Source organism: Podarcis muralis, chromosome W (genome assembly GCF_964188315.1).
Source record: "Podarcis muralis chromosome W, rPodMur119.hap1.1, whole genome shotgun sequence".
NCBI classification, from domain to species: Eukaryota; Metazoa; Chordata; class Lepidosauria; order Squamata; family Lacertidae; genus Podarcis; species Podarcis muralis.
This window is the reverse complement of record NC_135674.1, coordinates 14,931,379-14,953,541: the sequence shown is the minus strand read 5'-3', so window position 1 is coordinate 14,953,541 and position 22,163 is coordinate 14,931,379. Positions and strand designations below refer to the sequence as shown.

The window sequence follows — 22,163 nt, the reverse complement described above, 5'->3', positions numbered from 1 at the left end:
AAGGACGTACGGCAGGTCCTGAGCAAACTTAAGGAACATCGCTTGTGGGTCAAGCTGGAGAAATGTCAGTTCCACGCAAAGGAAGTCGAATTCCTGGGGTACCGGCTGTCGGACCAGGGTTTGGCCATGGATCCGGAGAAAGTGAAGGCAGTGGTGGAGTGGGAGAGTCCCAAGACCAGGAAAGATGTCCAGCATTTCCTGGGTTTCAGCAATTTCTACAGGAAATTCATCAAAGATTTCGCAAAACTAACGGCGCCCATAACGGACTGTCTCAGTGTCAAGAAGAGGTTTCAGTGGATGCAGGCGGCCCAAGAGGGGTTTGAGAAGCTTAAGAGGGCTTTCGCTTCGGAGGAGCAACTGATCCACGTCGACCCTGCTCAACCACTAAGGGTGGAGACAGATGCGTCGGATCGGGCGATAGGGGCAGTGCTGCTGCAGCCAGATCGAAAAGGGGAGTGGCGGCCGTGTGCTTTTTTCCCGAGGAAACTGAACAAATCGGAGCAGAACTACACCATCTATGATAAGGAATTGCTTTCGATCGTCGCTGCCTTCAAACAATGGAGGCACTTCCTGGTTGGGGCAAAGCACCAAATTTTGGTGTGCACTGACCACAAAAAATTGGAGTACTGGCGTATGGCACGGGTGTTGTGCCAGAGACAGATAGGATGGGCAGAGTTCTTTGCCAACTTCAACTTTAAGACCCAATATGTGCCGGGAGAGCAGAATGCGAGGGCAGATGCGCTTTCCCGGAAACCCGAGTATATGATGGGGGAAGGACCTCCGGTGGCAAGACTGATGTTCCCGGAGAGCAAATGGATGTGTGTGGGGACATTAGTCAAGGACGACGAACTGATGCAACTGCTCAGAGACGATGACTTTGCCAGACAAAAGATGGGGGAGTTAAGAGAAAAAGGGGGTGCTGAGGGGGGTTTTGAAATGAAAGGAGGGCTTCTGTACCATAGGGGGGCCTTGTACGTTCCAGGAGAAAACCTTCGGGGCAGAATTCTCAAGCAACTCCATGACAGCTACACGGCAGGGCATTTTGGACAGCATAAGACCATGCTACTGGTCACCAGGGAATTTTGGTGGCCAAGGGTGAGAGAGGATGTAAAGGAATATGTGCAAGGGTGTGACACATGCCAGAGGGCCAAAGGGGAAAGGGCAGCACGAGCGGGGGGAGGATGAGCCCGGAACTAGTCATTCTGTAAACAGAGGAAATCAGAGGCGTGGTTTCCGCAGACTTGCATGTTGGGCAAAAAAAAGTAAAAAGAAAACAGATGCGGCATCTTTCCCGACCGGGTCAGACATGATTTGAAGCACTGGAGATGTTCTTTTGAACTTTGTAAATAAATCAAAGAGATTGTAACTGGCAGCGAGCCTGGAGTTTTTATCTATGCCGGCTTGGCAGCACACACCTCTTACACCACCCTCATATTAGTTTTCATATGACGATTCGGGAGTAATCCGGCCTAATCTTCTTTGATAATATATTTTAATACAAGTTTCAGTCTATTAGCTAGAATTCCTGTGTACAGTTTGTAATCATTATTTAGGAGTGAGATAAACTGATAATTGTTGATAGACTTACAGGATTTTTCCATCATACATTATTTTGTTCATAAGTATTTTCAAGGGTAAGGCTATTGACTCCTCCAATTTTTTGTAGTGAAATGCAGGGAGCCCATATGGACCAGGGGATTTGCCGAATTTTAATTTCGATATAACCTGATGTAGCTCCATCATAGTAATTGGAGAGTTTAGTTGTTCAATTTTATCTTCTGCTATTTTGGGAATTTATTTCCCTTGTAGATATTTTATTATGTCCTGTTCTTCTGTGCCTGCCTTATACAGTTTTCGGAAATAGCTTAAAAAGCACTTGGTTATTTATTCTTGATTGTCAATTACCGTCCCATCTTGTGTTATTTTATCGATTTGCTTTTCTCTTTGTTTCTTTTTTTAACTGCTATGCAAGCAGTTTACCTGGTTTGTTGGCAAATTCAATTTTTTTCTGTTTCAGCCACTTAATGTTATTCTCTATTTCATGGTTGAGGAGTGTTGATAATTGGGATTGTAATATTTTAATGGTTTGAGATGCGATTTTATTTTTTGGATTTTTAGCCAATATTTTCTCATTTATTGCTATTTCCTGCCTAATTTGATTTAATTTTGTTTCTCTAACTCTTTTTTGTATTGTATTTTGTTGAGTACAAAGGGTGAATTTGGGGTTACCCAATGCAAAAACACTGAGGTTGCATGAGGATCCATGGGCTACGGTGTCTCAAGGAAGCCATGGATCCATGATTTTTGTGGTGTAGGCTGTGCCCATGGCCATGATATGTGATTTGATGGTGAATTTGGGGTGACCCAGGCCATAGTTTTTCCTCTAATGTTTTGAAATATTTTGTTTCATTTCCGTTTGGAGCATACACGCCAATATTAATTTTTCTTTGCCTCTTGTTAGCTGCACTCCCAATATCCGACCCTCTTCATCTTTAAAAATTAATTTGGATTCTATCTTTTGGTTTATATAAATGACAATCCCTCTTTTTTAATGTGTATCTGAGGCGATAAATTCTACCCCTAGCCTCTTGTTTATCAACATTTTCTTCTGCTTCTTGGATATGTGCATCTCCTGAAGGCAGATGACATCCCATTTCTTCTTTTTTAGAATATGTTTAGTTTTATTCCTTTTAATTTTATTATTTAGTCCATTGATTTTCCATGAAATGATAATCAACTTCATTAAACTTTATTAATGTTGATTTTCAATGTAAATTACAAATTCGGTGATGGATAAAGAAAAGAAATTAAATTTAGTCTAGAAGTTTATGTGAAATAAACTGGGCATCCGGGATGCTTCCTTGTGCCTCTGGACTTCTTCTAGCTGCTAGCAGAGTAACGCGCACAGTGGTGTGTGCCCTGTGTGGGTGCAGAAATAACAGTTCGTACGCAGTTTCTTCCTAAATCTAAGAAGCTTTATTTACAGCAGAGCAAATAAATCAGCATTCCAGGAGAATGAGCAGGCACTGTTACCTCCCTTTCGTCAGCCAAAACCAAAAGTGCCGTATTTTTTGCTCCATAGGACGCACCTGACCAAAAGACACACCAAGTTTTTAGAGCAGAAAAACAAGAGGGGAAAAAATCTGACTCAAATGTTGTACTAAACTATTTAAAACAGCAAAGTGGGTGGCTCCTGTCCACTTTGCTGCTTTAAAGCGAGCCACGGTATATAATGAAGAGAATGGAAAAAGGACAGACATTCCATTATAATGTAGCTGTTTTCATTATCACTGGGAAGTCAGTATTGACAGCAGTCACAAAAACTAAAATTTGAGTATTTTACTATTATTCAAGAATATTAATAGTCAGGGAGAGAAACCAGGGCTGTGCAAATGAGAAGTGCTTGGAGTATGGAGGAACAGCAAAGAGGTCAAATGATTGCGCTCCAGTTCCTAAATCTCTGAAGTTTTCTCAAAACAGGCATGGTTGTTTTGAAAGGAAGATTCAAAATGGAGTGACTGAGCAAAGAACAGAGGAGGAAAAGAGGGCAGATTAATAGCTTCCATTCAATAACAAGAGAACACAATGTTTTTGGTTTGGTATAGGTGGACTGTACTTGTAAGAATTTGTATAATGAATTATAGATTTGGAGTGGAATATCAGTGCCTCTTTTCAGCAATAAAGATTAGCTGCTAGGAACATGGTCCACACACAAACTCACAGGATGTCTGGTTATAATTGTGCAGTTTAAACTGTTCCTGAGCCAGATGCCTGCTCGGTTTTAGCTGAGCTCACTATTACTGGTTTGTGGAGATGCTTTGCATGTATTTATGACTATTTCCACAAAACTGCTACTTGAAGAAATCCCCAAACTTAATATTTTTAAACTTCAAATGGAGCTCAGAATCCAGTTAGGCAATCCTTTGCAGTTGAATTAGGAGGCACTGAGAGACAGCAATTTGCTGCTCCCCACCCCCACCCCCACCAAGCATCCCAGGAGCGCACAGCCTTCCTTCTGCTTGCAAACCTTGTCAGGGCTTCAGGGGAAAGCAAAGGCTGTAGGCAGAGCAGTGTGGCTCCTCCCCCTCCACCCCCAAAGAGCACCCCAGGAGCACACAGCCTTCCCTCTGCTTGCAAACTTTGTCGGGGCTTCATGGGAAAGCAAAGGCTGTAGGCAGAGCAGTGTGGCTCCTCCCACCCCCAAGAGCGCCCCAGGAGCACACAGCCTTCCTTCTGCTTGCAAACCTTGTTGGGGCTTCAGGGGAAAGCAAAGGCTGTAGGCAGAGCAGTGTGGCTCCTCCCACCCCCAAAGAGCACTCCAGGAGCACACAGCCTTCCCTCTGCTTGCAAACCTTGTTGGGGCTTCAGGGGAAAGCAGAGGCTGCCGGCAGAGCCACGTGGCTCCTCCCCCCACTCCCAAAGAGCAGCCCAGGAGCGCAGGACAACAGCGATTTGGCTCCAGGGACCACACATTCACTCCATAAGACGCACAGACATTTTCCCTTACATTTTAGGAGGGGAAAAGTGCGCCCTATGGAGCGAAAAATACGGTAACTTGGCTCACACACAAAGAACATTCCCCGTATGTGAACACACCCCCAGAGGACAGGACGACAGACAGAACTATTAACCCTGTAAGCTCTGATTCTCCTCACAGTTTATGTCTTATTAAGCTGCTTGATGTAAGTTTCTTTTACTCTCCCTCTGTGGTTTCCAACTCCTCTTCTCTCTCCCCCGCAGGACTTTTTCTGCTTTTTCTAAGATATTCAGATTATCTAAAAGTTGCTCATTTAATCTCCACCTAAATGAGGTATTTCTTTCTCCTTTTAGTTCTAATATTATTGAATTATGATCCGAAAGTGTTCTTGGTTCTATCTCTACCTTTTTGGCCTGTATAGATAATTCTCTCGAGAAAAATTATGGAAGGAAAACTTAAGATTTACTGCATGTACAGCGTTAAAAGAAAACATAATGAAAATGTTTTATAGATGGTATATTACACCGGTAAAATTAGCAAAAATGTACAAAACCTGTAATAAATGTTGGAAATGTAAAGAAAAAGAAGGAACGTTTTATCATATGTGGTGGGAGTGTAAGAAAGTGAAGAGCTTCCGGGAGATGATATATAATGAGATGAAAAAAATGTTGAAGTATACATTTGTTAAGAAACCAGAAGCCCTGCCTTTAGGCATTACAGGAAAGGAAATAAGAAGGAAGGATTATAAACTTTTTCAATACGCAGTTACAGCAGCAAGAATTCTACTGGCCCAGAAGTGGAAACAAGAGGAAACACCGACGAAAGAGGAATGGAGGATGAAATTAACAGACTATGCAGAACTGGACAAGTTAACAGGGAAAGTTAGATATCTTCGAGACCAAAAGTTCATCAAGGACTGGGGGAAATTTGCGGAATATCTGAAAAGTACATGTGAAGTACAAACAACGCTAGTGGGGTTTAAAGAAGCACTGTAAAAACTGAGGTATATTGTTAAATGAAAATGGATGATTGGAGGGGGGACTAATGGCAATAGAGAACAGAAGAAATGCGTAAGCAAGAGTTAAACATGGATGATTGTCAGAGAAGTTGAAGGAAGTCCAAAAGTATGGAATTTGTGGAAATTTTGATTAAAATTGTATATTTATGTCAAAAATTAATAAAAAGCATTAAAAAAAAAGAGATGCATACCAAGTCAATTCTTCCACTGAATTGATAAGGTTCTGATAAATTCCCTATCCAATGGGTGAATTCCCTATCCAATGGGTGTTTAAATCTCCAAATATCAAATCAAAATTCTTGACCAGTTTAAAGAAAGTTGTGGTTCATCTCCCTTCCTTTTTATCTCTTTTTCTTATTGTTCTATCCATCTCTAGGGAGACAACCCCATTTGCATCTCCCATTAAAATTATATTCTGGTCAATATATTCCAACATTTTATCTTAAAACAGTTTTTAAAATTCTGACTTTTTATCATTTGGTGCATAAATTCCAATTCCAATTATTTTTTCACCTTGTGATGATATTTGTACTGCAATCATTCTTCCCTTCTCATCCTTAAATAATTTTTTCGATTCCAGTTTGGGTTTTCTATATAATACTACTCCTCTTTTCTTAGATTTGTATGATGTTACAAATTCCTTTTTAAAAAAAATCATCTTTATTGAATTAAAATACAAATATATATACATACATTGAGATAAAAAAGAAAAGATTAAGACAAAAAAAGAAAAAGGAAGAAAGAAAACATACCCCCAAAAAAGAATTTGCATTATTATACAATCATTCATTGAATTTCTAAATAAAATACTTCCAATTCTTCTCATTGTACTTGTATTGTTTAATGCACAGCCTTCTGTTACCCTGATTTGTTTTTGTGTAATTTAGTAAATTAACATTTACACATTGTATTTTACTTTTTATTTTTTAATAATTTTATTGGAATTTTATTTACAACATAACATAACCCCCCACCCCCCAATACACAATCCACCCTTATTAAACGTGAACATAACATACAGTGAGCATAACATACAACAATACAAACAACCAAATAAAAGACTTCCTTTATCCTGTATCTGGCCTCCTTATTTACTTCTTATAAACTGTTTCCTTTATGAATAATTATTAAGATTTTTCTAATTATAACTTAAATATCCACAAAGTCTCCTGCAGACATTAATTGAAACAAGTCCAGGTATGTATTTTAGGGCACTGTTTTGTGAAGTATTCTCTGCATTTTCCCCATGCTTTTTGAAACTCTTGTCTAGTGTGATCTCTAATTGCCTCAGTTCAATAGACTCTAACAGTTTGTCTTGCCATTCCTTTTTTGTTGGCACAATTTCTTTTTTCCAGTTTTTAGCAGTTAGGATCCTTGCTTCCCCTGTGGCGTAGAGGAATATTGTCTGATCTTCTCTTGCTATACCTGTGTCTGTTATTCCTAGTAGAAAAGCTTCTGTATTTTTTATAAAGTAATATTTAAACATTTTTTTAAGCTCATCATATACTATGTTCCAGAAGCTTTTGATTTTTTCACAGGTCCACCAAACATGTATAAGTGTCCCCTCTGTTTTATCACACCTCCAGCACAGATTTGTTTTCGTCTTATACATTTTAGCTATTTTGGTAGGTGTTAAGTACCATCTATAAAACATCTTGATTAGATTTTCCCTCAATACTTCACAGGCTGTAAATTTTCAGTTCTTTCTCCATAGTTCTTCCCATGCTGTTAAGTTAATGGTTTTCCCAATATCTAAAGCCCACTTGATCATTACCTCCTTGACCTGTTCGTCTTTGACCTCCCACTCCAATAATGTGTCATACAATTTTGATATTACCTTAGCTTTGTTTTATAATAACACTTTTTCTAATAATGAAGGTTCGTTTGAGAAACCTTTTTTCTTATCTGTCCTGAACACTTCATGCAATTGATGGTATTGGATCCAACCCATAAGGTGTTGTTTAATTTCCTCATAATCTTTAATTACCAATTTATTATCTTTTTCCTTAATCAGATCTTTATATGTGGCCCATTCTAATTCCATATTTTTCTTTTTTATTGTAATTGCTTCTAGAGGTGATGCCCACCATGGTGTTTTCGGTTCTAGGAGATCCTTATATTTTGTCCATGTTTTATATAATGATTTCCTAATGACATGGTTCATAAATCCCCTGTGTACTTTCCCTTTTTCATAAGCTAAATACGCATGCCAACTATAACGCTTGTTAAATCCTTCTAGATCTCAGAAATCACTATTTTTTAATACAACCCACTTTTTTATCCAATTTAAACAGACAGCGTCGTAATATAAATCTAGGTCAGGTAGCGCCAGTCCACCTCTATGTTTTTTATCTATTAGAAGTTTGTGTTTAATTCTTGGTTTTTTTATACTGCCATATGAATTTGGATATCTCTTTTTGCCATAAACTAAGACTTCCCACACCTTCCAATTATCATTTGGAATTGATACATCATTTTCAACAATACATTCATTTTAACCACCGATATTCTGCCAACAACTGATAATCTTAACTTATTCCAGATTTCTCTTTTGATTCCTTTCCAGGTTTTTGTGTGATTATCTTTGAATGTTGTTGTTGTTTAGTCGTTTAGTCGTGTCCGACTCTTCGTGACCCCATGGACCAGAGCACGCCAGGCACCTCTGTCCTCCACTACTTCCCGCAGTTTGGTCAGACTCATGCTGGTAACCTCGAAAACACTATCCAACCATCTCGTCCTCCGTCGCCCCCTTCTCCTTGTGCCCTCCATCTTTCCCAGCATCAGTGTCTTCTCCAGGGAGTCTTCTCTTCTCATGAGGTGGCCAAAGTACTGGAGCCTCAGCTTCACGATCTGTCCTTCCAGTGAGCACTCAGGGCTGATTTCCTTAAGAATGGATGCGTTTGATCTTCTTGCAGTCCATGGGACTCTCAAGAGTCTTCTCCAGCACCATAATTCAAAAGCATCAATTCTTCGGCGATCAGCCTTCTTGATGGTCCAGCTCTCACTTCCATACATCACTACTGGGAAAACCATGGCTTTAACTATACGGACCTTTGTTGGCAAGGTGACGTCTCTACTTCTCAAGATGCTGTCTAGGCCTGTCATTGCCCTTCTCCCAAGAAGGAGGCGTCTTTTAATTTCGTGGCTGCTGTCACCATCTGCAGTGATCATGGAGCCCAAGAAAGTAAAATCTCTCACTGCCTCCATTTCTTCCCCTTCTATTTGCCAGGAGGTGATGGGACCAGTGGCCATGATCTTCGTTTTTTTGATGTTGAGCTTCAGACCATATTTTGCGCTCTCCTCTTTCACCCTCATTAAAAGTTTCTTTAATTCCTCCTCACTTTCTGCCATCAAGGTTGTGTCATCTGCATATCTGAGGTTGTTGATATTTCTTCCGGCAATCTTAATTCCAGCTTGGGATTCATCCAGCCCAGCCTTTCGCATGATGTATTCTGCATATAAATTAAATAAGCAGGGAGACAAAATACAGCCTTGTCGTACTCCTTTCCCAATTTTGAACCAATCAGTTGTTCCCTATCCAGTTCTAACTGTAGCTTCTTGTCCCACATAGAGATTTCTCAGGAGACAGATGAGGTGATCAGGCACTCCCATTTCTTTAAGAACTTGCCATAGTTTGCTGTGGTCGACACAGTCAAAGGCTTTTGCATAGTCAATGAAGCAGAAGTAGATGTCTTTCTGGAACTCTCTAGCTTTCTCCATAATCCAGCGCATGTTTGCAATTTGGTCTCTGGTTCCTCTGCCTCTTCTAAATCCAGCTTGCACTTCTGGGAGTTCTCGATCCACATACTGCTTAAGCCTTCCTTGTAGAATTTTAAGCATAACCTTGCTAGCGTGTGAAATGAGTGCAATTGTGCGGTAGTTGGAGCATTCTTTGGCACTACCCTTCTTTGGGACTGGGATGTAGACTGATCTTCTCCAATCTTCTGGCCACTGCTGAGTTTTCCAAATTTGCTGGCATATTGAGTGTAACACCTTAACAGCATCATCTTTTAAAATTTTAAATAGTTCAGCTGGAATACCATCACTTCCACTGGCCTTGTTATTTGCAGTGCTTTCTAAGGCCCATTTCTAAGGCCAATCTTTGAATAGATTACTATTATTATTGGTCAGCCAAATTCCTAAATACTTGGTCTTATTTACAATTGTTAATCCTGATATCTCCTGTAGTTCTTCCTTTTCTTGCTTGGTCATATTTTTTACTATGTTAGTTTTATTCTTGTTTATCTTAAATCCAGCTACTTTCCCAAATTCTAATATTTTTTCAGTTATCTGTATTATACTTTCTTTGGGGTTTTCAACAGTCAGAATCAGGTCATCCGCAAATGCTTTGATCTTATATTTCTTTTTCCCTAATGAGATACCTTTTATTTTATTATCATTTCTTATGGCATTCATCAATAATTCCAGTACCATAATAAATAGTAATAAATAGTAGTGGTGACAAGGGGCAACCTTGTCTTGTCCCCCTCTCTATACAAAATTCTTCTGTTATTTCATTATTAAGAATAAGTTTGGTTTTTCGTTTCCTGTATATTGCCTCTATAGCTTTAATATAATCTTCCCCCAGTTTCATTTCCTTTATGACCCTTTTCCTGAAGTCCCACGACACCTGGTCAAATGCCTTTTCCGCATCTATTGATATTAAAGCAGCCTTTTTGTCTGATCTTTCCTCTAGGTATTCTAGTAAATCTATTACATTCCTCATGTTGCTGTGTATGTATCTACCTGGCAGAAAGCCAGTTTGATTTTTGTGTATAGTTTTGTTTAATAATTTTTTCAAACTGTTGTCAGCGAATATTTTGTAATCACTGTTCAGCAGTGATATGGGCCTATAGTTTTTAATTAGCATCTAGCCTTGTCCTTGTTTTGACATCAACACGACAAAAGCATCTTCCCATGATCCCGGTATTATTCCCCATTTTAAAATTCCGTTCATTACCAATTTCATTGGTGTTAAGAATTCCTCTATTTTTTTATAATATGCTGCTGTCAAACCATCTGTTCCAGGTGCTTTTCCTACTTTTGCTTTCATAATTGCTTGGTGCACCTCCAGTGTTGTAATTGGCTGATTTAATTGTTCCCTTTTATCTGCTCCTATTGTCTGGATTTTATTGGGTATTCTTCCATATCCTCTTGATTCCCTTTCATTTCTTTATATAAGTTACTATAGAACTTTATAGTACTATAGTACTTTATAAATTTTGCTTTGATTTCCTTCAGGTCTTCTATTATTTTCCCGTCCTCCATTATTTTTTCTATTATTCTTTCCTTCTGTCTCTTCTTCAGCTTCCATGCTAGCAGCCTACCTGGTTTATTGGCAAATTCAAAAGAATTTTGTCTTATCCTCTTAATTCTTTGTTCCACTTCGTAATTCAGGATCATGGAGAGTTGCGTCTGCAGTGTCTTGATGTTGTTTTTTGGTGCTTCATTTCTTGGGTTTTTGGCCAAATCTTTCTCATTTTCCCTTATTTCCCTTAAAAGTTTCTCTAAGTTTTTTTGCTTTTCTTTCCTTTGAATTATATTTTGCTGAATGAAAAAGCCTCTTTTTACCACCTTACTAGCGTCCCATACTATATTTATATCTGTCTCTTTATTTAAGTTATTATCGAAATATTCTTTTAACATTGATTTGGCCTTTTCCAGAACTTTGTTATCATTCAGAATTGCTTCATTTATTCTCCATCTTCTAATTTTCCTCTCTTCTCCTTTTATTTCTAATGTCAGTGAGAGAGGCTTTTGGACCTCTTTGCAGTCAGTTGGAACCTTCCCCAGACAATTCCCATCAACTCCATCTAGCATGACCAATGGTCAGGGATGCTGGGAGTTTAGCCCTGAGGCAAAACTGGAAGGCATTGGGTTTGGAAAGGCTGCTGTAGATTATTTGTGAAAACATTAAAGTATGCCAGTCCCAATTAGGAAGAATGGGAGACCCTACTTCTTATATCCCTCTTTTATGAAAACTGCCTCATTTAATTCTACTCTCTGCTTCCTGTCATTTATCCCCCTCAACCAGTGTGCCATGGCACCCTGGGGTGGCCTGAATGATAGTCAGGGGTGCCGTGGGCAACACTGACCTCTGTCCCTCTTTCCTTCCCTCCCTCCTCTGATGCCCTCTTGTGTCTCTGCCTCCCAAAGGCTCGCACAACTGTTTGTTGCAGCAGCCCTGACTACAAGCTCTACAGGTGAATGGTGCCCTGTGGGGCAGCATGAGGAGACACCTCTCTTGGGAGGGGGCAGCTCAGAGCCCGGGGCGGCAGCTGCAGCTGCCCAGAGGACTGTCAAGGAGAGGGGAGAAGAGAAGAGGCTGAGGGAACACTCCACAAGGGAGGGTGTTTGAAAAAGGGTGAGAGGCTGCCAGCTCTGCAAGCAAAGGTGACATAACTGGGTCCCTGAGCCCCACATTGGTGCCACAGAAAGAATATAGTTGGTCAAAGGAACAGTGAACTAAAAAGGTTGAAAACCTCTGCCCACAACTGTGATGAATGTGTTTGCTGCCAAGCTAGTTAAAGATAAAGTTCCAGGCACCGAGCCATTTCTGTCTGGTAGATTTATTACTAGAAGTTCAAAAGCAAATACAGGAATTCAAACAAACGCGTCTGTGCTTTCTCAGTCAGTTGACTCGTCTGAATCTTTGTGACGTTTTTTCGACTAGCATGCCCATCGAGGCAGGACACGCCTCTTACTTCCTTTGTTCTGTGAATAGCTAGTTCCGGGGACTGACTGGCCCCTCCCTATTTCTCCCTCCGAGTCGGAAGACAAACTAGAAAAAGGCTCTTTAGGCTCTCGGTAAGTGCTTCCATGCCCCCTCCCCTCTCTAGCTGCCTCCCTTTCCCTGACATCCACCCCCTCCTCAAAGGCCCCCTCCCCTTCTGGAGGCTCGACTGTCTCCATTTCTCCTTTTTCCGGGGTGGCGGATGGAAAACCTGGAAAACTACCCTCCTCCTCATCCGTCTCTTCAAAAACCTCCCTCAAACCCCCAGTTCCTCGTGTTCCCCAATAGATGCCTTCTTCTTCTTCTTCTTCCTCCTCATCAGATGGTGGGAATCCCTCGAACTCCTCTTCATTGTCCGTTGTCTCGAACACCTGTTGAAAAAACCTACCTCGGGGTTTGGGCTTGTCAGGGAAAAAATTGTGGAACTCCTCCACTAGGCCCTCTTCGGTGATACAGCTTTCCGGGACCCAGGTGTTCTCTGAGCTTGGGGCCCTTTCCCACGCCACCAGATACTGTAACTGTTCCCCATGCCAGCGAGAATCCAGTATTTCCGTCTCCTCGTTGCACTGCTCCCGTTCCTCCATTTCAGGTGGTGGGAGTTCCCCATCCCCACTACCCTGCCTCCTACCCCCTTCCCTGTAGGGGGACAGCAGTGACCTGTGAAACACCGGATGGATTCTCATGCTCTCTGGCAACCTTAGTTTAAAAGCCACCGGGTTGATTTGTTGGATTACCTCAAATGGTCCCACCCTCCTAGGTTTGAGCTTTCTGCACCCTCCCTTCCAGGGCAGCCCTTGCATGGACAACCACACCTTGTCCCCAACCCAGATCACTTCCCCTGGTCGTCAACGCTTGTCAGCCTCCCTCTTGTAAAGTTCCTTGGCCCTTTCCACGTTCAACTGAAGTTGTAGGTGGAGCGCCTCCATTTCCTCCGCAAAATGTTCTGCTGCCGGCACACTCCACGTCTCCTCCCCCCTTCCCAGGAATGCCCTTGGGTGACGCCCGAGGTTAGCAAAAAACGGAGTCATTCCCGTGGAAACGTTCTCCGCGTTGTTGTAGGCAAACTCGGCCAGAGCAAGTTTGTCCACCCAATCACTTGGTCTCTGACTAACATAACACCGCAAATACTGTTGCAAAACAGCATTTGCTCTCTCCGCCTGCCCATTTGTCTCGGGATGCCTTGCTGTGGTAAAACTCACCTCCACCTGCAACAAACTCATGAGTCTGCGCCAGAAACGCGAGGTGAACTGAGTCCCCCTATCTGAGACCACCCGCGTGGGTACCCCATGTAACCTAAACACGTGCTCAACGAACAGCTTGGCTGTTACTTCTGCCGTCATGGCATGCGAGCAAGCCACAAAATGGCACATTTTGGTTAGGAAGTCCACCACCACCATGATCGCTGTCTTTCCCTTGGACCTGGGCAGATCAGTGATGAAGTCCACCGCCGCCACCTCCCATGGCCTTCCCGGTGTGGGTAGAGGTTCCAGTAAACCTGCGGGCAGAGGTTCCAGTAAACCTTTCCCCTTTGGCCCTCTGGCAAGTGTCACATCCCCTCACATATTCCTTTACATCTTCCCTCACGTTGGGCCACCAAAATTCCCTGGTGACAAGTAACATGGTTTTGTGCTGCCCAAAATGCCCCGTCGTGCAACTATCGTGGAGCTGCTTGAGCACTCTGTTCCTAAGGTTCTCACCTGGGACATACAACGCCCCCCTGTAATATAGGAGCCCCCCTTTCATCTCGAAACCACCCTCGGCACCTCCCCTTTGCCTTAACTCCCCCATCTTTTGCCTGGCAAAGTCATCCTCTCTGAGCAGCCCCATCAGTTCCTCATCTTTGACCAACGGCCCCCCACACATCCACTTGCTCTCAGGGAACATCAGTTGAGCCACCGGAGGCCCTTCTTCCGCCATATACTCCAGTTTCTGTGACAGTGCATCTGCCCTCGCGTTCTGCTCTCCTGGCACATACTGGATCTTAAAGTTAAAGTTGGCAAAGAACTCCGCCCATCTTATCTGTCTCTGGCACAACACCCTCGCCGTCCGCCAGTACTCCAAGTTCTTGTGGTCGGTGCACACCAAAATTTGGTGCCTCGCACCAATCAGGAAGTGTCGCCATTGTTTGAATGCAGCGACAATCTGAGCAATTCCTTATCGTAGATAGTGTAGTTCTGCTCCGATTTATTCAGTTTCCGCGAAAAGAATGCACACAGCCGCCACTCCCCTTCTTGATCTGGCTGCAGCAACACCGCCCCAATCGCCCAATCAGAGGCATCCGTCTCAACTCGCAGTGGTTGACCAAGGTTGACGTGGAATAGTTGCTCCTCCGATGCGAAGACCCTCTTAAGCTTCTGAAACCCCTCTTGTGCCGCCTCCGTCCAACGAAACTTTTTCTTAGCACCAAGACAGTCCGTTATGGGCGCCGTCAGTTTCGCGAAACCCTTGATGAATTTCCTGTAGAAATTGCTGAAGCCCAGGAAACGCTGAACATCCTTCCTGGTCTTAGGGCTCTCCCATTCCACCACCGCCTTCACCTTCTCCGGATCCATGGCCAAACCCTTGTCCGACAGCCTGCAGCCCAGAAACTTGACCTCTTTCGCGTGGAACTGACACTTCTCCAGCTTCACCCACAGTCGATGCTCCTTAAGTTTGCTCAGGACCTGACGTACGTCCTTTAAGTGTTGTTCCTCGTTGTCCGAGTACACTAACACGCCGTCCAAGAAACAAACGCAGTTCCGGTACAGCAAAGGCCCTAGCACGTGATGCATGAAGGCTTGGGAACAGGGGCTCCCGCACTGTAAACCGAAAGGCATGACGAGATACTCAAACGCCCCCAGTGGGGTGAACATGGTGGTTTTCCACTCATCACCCTCCCGCACTTTGATGAGATTGTACACCCCCAGAGGTCCAACTTTGTGAAAATTTTCCCTTTTCGCACCCTGGCTAGAACGTCTTCAATCCGGAGCATTGGGAAGGCCACAGGTTCCGTCAGGCTGTTTAGGATTCTAAAATCTACGACCAATCTCCGCTCGTTCGATGATTTCTTGTCCACGAATAACATGGGGCTCCCACCAGCCGCCTTGGATTCTCTGATGAATCCCCTTCTCATATTTTTCTCAATAAAGTCCTTTAGGTCCTTGATCTCTCCTTCCAACATGGCGTAGGTCCTTCCCACAGGCAGCGTGGTCCCTGGCTTCAGGTTGATCTGACAATCATATGGTCGATGAGGTGGCAACAACGTGTCAGCCTCCTTTTCACTGAACACCTCCTGTAGGTCCCTGTATCATGAAGGGATTTCAGTCGTTCCTGCTCTGGATGCTGCTGCCATCCTGGCCTCTGTCAGACGGTGTTGCTCTAGGCCCAGGCAGTTCTCCATGCAGTGCGTCGAACCAAAGGTAAGGGACCGTTGGTGCCAGGAAACCACCGGATCGTGCAAGGCCAACCAACTCATGCCCAATATGATAGGCGGACCCACCAAAGTGGCCACGTGAAAGGCGATGACCTCAGAATGGGTAGACACCCGCATCCTCATGGGAGGCGTTTGATGAGTCACTTCACCTCCCAACAGTTCTCTCCCATCAATGGTGGTGACTTGCAACGGAAAATCCAAAGGCCTCAGGTTCAGTTGGTGCCGGGCTGCAAACTCCTTTCTAAAAACCGACGCAGAAGCACCTGAATCCACTAAAGCTAATTCCTCCACCGTCTGGCCATTGGGAAGCTCTAGGACCACTTTCAACACTATGCTTGCTTTGGGGTGTCCAAGCCGGGGACTTTCGCTGTCGCTTCCGCCTGGCTGTTGCCCCGGTTCACCACCAGCCAGGCCTCCTCGTTTCCCGAAATCTTAGGTGCCTCTGCCTCAGTCTGTTGAGTGGCCCCAACCATTCCCTGCCAGTTATGACGCTCCGGACACACTCTGGCAAAGTGCCCTGTTTTCTGACAGACAAAACATCTCTTGGCAGCTTGCCAGTCTTTTTTCTCTTTCCCGCCCGGCCGTTGAGTCTTCAAACTTCCCCGCGCGCGGGCAGCGTCTATTTCCATCGGCTCTGGCATTTGTTGACCCTCTGAGGCAGCTGCTGGCATTTCGGGAATGCGGTTACCATGGTAACCCTTTTCCTTGCCTTGTCTCCTTTCCCGCTGTCTGGCTTCCTGCCTCAAACCCACCGCAAGCGCAACCTTCGTTAACCCATCTATATCCTTGGGACGGGGGGCTCTGGCAAGTTCATCCTTAACTTCAGAGTTCAGTCCCGCCTTAAATAAAGCTTGCACAGGCTCTGACTCCAAGTCCCATCCCATTTTGTATACAAGCATAGCGAACTCGGACCAGTAATCATGCGCCGTGGATTTGCCTTGCTTCAAAGCCAAAAGCTCCTCCTGCTTCTTGTCTATTAAACTTTCATCTGAGTAGATAAAATCCATAGCTTGCCAAAACTTGGGCAGACTTCGGAGCGCTTCATTACCAGAGGCAATTAACGGCCTGACCCAGCTCTTAGCCGCGCCCGACAGGTGACTAATTATGTGAGCAACTTTCTGGGCATCATCGGCAAACTGAGTCCCTTGCAGCTCCAAAAAATAACGCATCTCAGTTTTAAAATCCAAATAAGCCCCAGGATCTCCACAAAATTTTTCCACACACGCAGCCCTGCCCCCTGCCAGTTGCCCACCTGCGGCTCCTTGCTGCGCAGCCCTGGCTTCCAGAAGACGAGATTGCAAGTCCGAAGCACGAGCCTCAAGCCCCGCATTTTTTTTTCTCAGTTCAGAAAGTTCCTTCTCCATCGTGGGGCTATCTGCTTTCCGTCACTAGCTTCCCGCAGCAGTTGAGAAGAGTCAAGCTGTGATGGATGTGTTTGCTGCCAAGCTAGTTAAAGATAAAGTTCCAGGCACCGAGCCATTTCTGTCTGGTAGATTTATTACTAGAAGTTCAAAAGCAAATACAGGAATTCAAACAAACGCGTCCGTGCTTTCTCAGTCAGTTGACTCGTCTGAATCTTTGTGACGTTTTTTCGACTAGCATGCCCATCGAGGCAGGGCACGCCTCTTACTTCCTTTGTTCTGTGAATAGCTAGTTCCGGGGACTGACTGGCCCCTCCCTATTTCTCCCTCCGAGTCGGAAGACAAACTAGAAAAAGGCTCTTTAGGCTCTCGGTAAGTGCTTCCATGCCCCCTCCCCTCTCTAGCTGCCTCCCTTTCCCTGACAACAACCATCTAATGTTGCTCAGGAACCTCTGGTGAGGCAATGTGTCAAATGCCTTTTGAAGGCATGTTTAATATAAAAATAACATGTTATTTTATTTGTTCGTCTGGAGGGGAGACAAACCATGAGCCGATTCAGAAACAATGACAAGCCAGACCATGCCTTAGCCCTGGGCAGCTTGTAAGCAGCAATAACAGAGGAAGAGTGAAGTGGGCATGATTTTTGCTCTCGAGTACTGGCACATTTGTTCATTTGAGCAGCAAGTTCATTCATTCATGCTTGGTCATTCATGCTGAGCATCACATCCAAGCTGGGCCATTTTTTCTCTACTGTACACAGACATAATATTGGGCTGGCCCTGGATCTACTGTAGCAACATAAGCTGAATGGGCCAAGGTAAGCCTTCATTAGGTGTTTCGGCTACCCTGGTGACCCCAACCAGCCGTGGTACCCTTCTGGGTCACCTGTCCGGGAGGGCAGGTACAGAAAACACATTTTAGTGAATCCACTCCTATCTGACAGGCAGATTTCAGAAGGTGCTGTTAGGAAAATAGTGGCCAGCTCCACAGCATGAGGTTTTGTTCTATCCTCCACAATATTTTCTATCTGCACAAAACTTCTGGAAGAGATAATCCAGGGATCTGAAGTTGTGAAGGTTGTGGAGGGGCATCCTGATGTCATGAGCCCGAGTCAGTACGTCAGTAATAAAACACCTGGTGTCAGTGAAGTTAACTCTTTATTCAAAGAAACCAAAACAGTGCAGGCCTAGTGATCACATCAACTCTTCCCACTAGGTCTTGCCCCAACAAGGTAGTTGCGAGGTCTGAAGGTCCCCGCCTTCCCACAGCTGCCTAAGTCCCCTCCTCTCTAGGGTTTTTTTTTTCAGGCAATTTGAGCCTTTGTCTGTTTGCAACCAATCTCTCCTTTGCTTTTTTCACTTCTCTGCATGTTCTGGGAGAATGGGGGGTGGGGAGTTGGTCACAGCAGGAGGGAGCGACTTCCTGGCTTCTTCAGCAGCCTTGCCTGATCTCTGCCTCTTGGCCCCCGTCTGCTCCTGGTTCCACTTCTGCCTCTGATTCTGGACTGCTCTATGCAGCAGCCTCCTTCTACTCACTAAACCCTGTTACCTCTTCAGCTTCCAACACCTCCTCCTCCCAGTCTGCTCCCTCTTCTCCCTCTGACCACACATTGTTGTCCCTCCACCACTCCCTGAGCTCTGAGCCTTCTTCCCTTGAGGGTTCCCCAGCTGCTGCTTCCCACCACTCCTCGGCCTCCAGCCAGGCCATGACATCTGCTCTATTTCTTGCATTATCCAGGTGTAGCTTGGGAAGCCCTGAACAGGTGTTTGGAGTCAGTTCTGAGCTGGATGATTTGTTTCTGGATGTTTCTTGTACCTGTTTTAGATTTTCTGGTTGTTGAGAGTGATATGATATATTCCTACTGTTCTGTTATATGCATTGCAGTTCAGGTCTTTTTTACATAACCCACTGTGGTATTGTTGTCACAGTGAAGAACAAGTAATGAACTTTGTAAATAAACAAAAATGCTAATAGTCCACAGACCTTCAGATTCCAGAAACATATATTTGGTTCCATACGTTACTAGGGGAAAGAGAAGTCCAAAATCTGCAGTTTGGGAATAACAACTAAAACGACAGTTTAGGAACATAAGAAGAACCTGCTGGATCAGGCCAATGGCCCATCTAGTCAAACATCCTCTTCTCATGGTCGCTGACCAGATGACCAAAAGGGAAACCCCACAAGCAAGCAGGAGTTGATCACGGTGAGGGTTTGCCAAACATGCCTTCCTCTTAGCTCATTTCTCCATTTTGTCCTGAGTTTGTGCTTCTTCAAAGTCCACAACACCTTTGGTAAAGGCTGTTCTCCAGTTGGAGTACTCACAGGCCAGTGTTTCCCAGTTATCAGTGCTTCTACTACATTTTTTTAAGATTTGCATTGAGAGCATCTTCAAACCTCTGGTATTTCGCTTTCCATTCTTAAGTTGGGAATAGAGTAGTTGCTTTGGAAGACGATAATCAGGCATCTGAACAACATGACCAGTCCAATGAAGTTGATGTTGATTGCTTTGACTCTTTGCTTCTTCCAATACACTGGCATTAGTTTGCCAGTCTTATCAAATGATATGTAATTTTTTTCAGAGACACTGTTTATGAAACCTTTCAAGGAGTTGGAGATGACATTTTTAAGTGGTCCATGTTTCACAAGCATACAGTAAAGTTGGTAGTTTTGTAAATGAGCATTTTGATTTCCCTGTGAATGTCTCGGTCCTCAAACACTCTGTGCTTCAATCAGGAGAAAGCTGCGCTCGCAGAGCTCAGGCAATGCTGGATTTCAGCATCAATGTCCTCTCCAGGTAGGAAAAGTGACATTTTCCAACGTTACACCATTAAGTTGGATTGGTGGCGCTGTGGAAGGGTTGTTTTGTGCTTGTTGGTGCAGCACTTTGGTTTTTTGGATATTGAGTGATAGGCCAAGCTTTTTGTAAGCTTCTGTGAATATATTTAGGATGGTCTGGAGGTCATCCTCTGTGTGTGCACACACTATATGTTGTCATCAGCATATTGAAGCTCGGTGATGGAAGTTATGGTAACCTTACTCTTTGCTTTCAGCCTACTCAGATTAAAGAGCTTTCCATCTGTTTGATATATGATTTCTACCCCAGTGGGGAGTTTCCCTTCGACAATGTGTAGGATCATGGCAATGAAGATAATAAATAGAGATGGGACAATAACACAACCCTGTTTAACACCTGATCCCAATGTGAATGGTTCACTTTGAGAGTCATTGTTATTCATGATTGTTCCCATCATATTATCATGGAGGAGCCAAAGGATGTTCACAAATTTATCTCGGCAGCCAATTTTCAAAAGGACAGTTCACAGGGCAGGGCAATTTAGAGTGTCAAAGACCTTCGTCTGGTCAATAAATGGCATGTACAGGGGTTGGTTTTGTTCTCTGCATTTTTCTTGAAGCTGTTGAGCAGTGAAAATCATATCCACTGTCCCTCTAGAACAGGCATGGCCAAACTTGGCCCTCCAGCTGTTTTGGGACTACAACACCCATCATCCCTAGCTAACAGGATCAGTGGTCAGGGATGATGGGAATTGTAGTCTCAAAACATATGGAGGGCCAAGTTTGGTCATGGCTGCTCTAGAAGGTTGAAAACAATTTTGGGATTCAGGAAGAGTATCCTCTGATATACAGTGGTGCCTCGCAAGACGAAATTAATTCGTTCCGCGAGTTTTGTCGTCTTGTGAAGCACAGTGTCGGGAAAGTTTTGGAAAAGCTTCAAAAATCACCAAAGTCTTTAAAAACCTCAAAAAAGGCTACCACACCGCGTTCTATGAGTTGCTCCTCGAAGTCAAGTGGCAACTGTATTAACGGTGTTAAGAAAAAGGAAACAAACTTGCAAGACGTTTCCGTCTTGCGAAGCAAGCCCATAGGGAAAATTGTCTTGCAAAGCAGCTCAAAAAACAAAAAACCCTTTCGTCTAGTGAGTTTTTTGTCTTGTGAGGCATTCGTCTTGCGAGGTACCACTGTAGTTAGGAGATGGTTTGCTAAGATCCTTGCAAGAATTTTGCCGGCTGCAGCTAATAAAAAGATGCTTCAATAATATCCTTTTTTAATAATAATTTTTACTGATTTTAACATATAAATTATAAAATGCACCACGAAACTTATCACTTATACAATCTTTTTAGACTTCCATCAGCACCTCTGATAATCCACCGTTTTGTCCAATTCTTATACATTTCTTAACTTTATATTGCCTTTAAGTCTCTTAACAAATTATCCTTTCCCTTATCTATTTTTGCAATATTTCCAATATTACTCCTCACAGAACTTCTTGCAAACCTACAAACGTCGTCTGGTCTTCACAAATACTTTTCAAATAGTCCGTAAATTTACTCCAGTCTTCTGTGAATTTCTGGTCCCGCTGGTTTCGAATTCTTCCTGTTAATTTATCTAATTCTGCATAGTCCATTAACTTCATCCTCCATTCTTCAATCGTCAGTAGTTCTTCTTGCTTCCATTTTTGGGCTAATAATATTCTTACTGCTGTTATTGCATATAAAAAGAGCTTACATTCTTTTCTATTTATATCACTCCCAACAATACCCAGTAAAAATGCTTCTCGTTTCTTTATAAATGTATATTTCAACATTTTTTTCAACTCATTATATATCATCTCCCAGAAACATTTCACCTTTTTGCATTCCCACCACATGTGATAAAATGTTCCCTCTTTTTCTTTACATTTCCAACATTTATTACTGACTTTATACATTTTCACTAACTTAACAGGTGTAATATTCCATCTATACATCATTTTCATCACATTTTCTTTTAGGGCATTGCATGCAGTAAATTTTAAACCTTCTTTCCATAATTTTACCCAGTCACTCAGCTGTATATTATACCCAAAATCTTTGGCCTAGTGAATCATAACCAACTTAACCTCCTCGTCCTTCAAATGCCATTCAAGCAGTAATTTATACATTTTAGACAAAATTTTAGAATCATTACTTAATATCTCTAATTCAAACTTTGTTGTTTTTTTAAAAAAGTGTTTTTTAATTTTCCAATAAAAACATCTAATTAACATATCAAATCAAATCCAATAAAAATAAAAAAATAAAATAAAAAAGTCCAATTGTCTTCCAAATTGTAATAGGTTTTTTTTTTTACTTCCCACGGTCTGAATTCCGAAGCGCTTTCAA

General features: G+C 43.1%; 1 protein-coding gene across 1 annotated transcript in view; it reads left to right on the top strand.

The window, feature by feature from the left end:
• The first annotated feature begins 17,280 nt into the window (after positions 1-17,280).
• Positions 17,281-22,163, top strand: part of LOC144326286 (androgen receptor-like) — a 90,182-nt gene continuing 85,299 nt past the window's right edge. The window contains exon 1 of the mRNA XM_077922845.1: positions 17,281-17,373. The gene's annotated coding sequence lies outside the window, so the exon portion shown is untranslated. The remainder of the gene's footprint in view (positions 17,374-22,163) is intronic.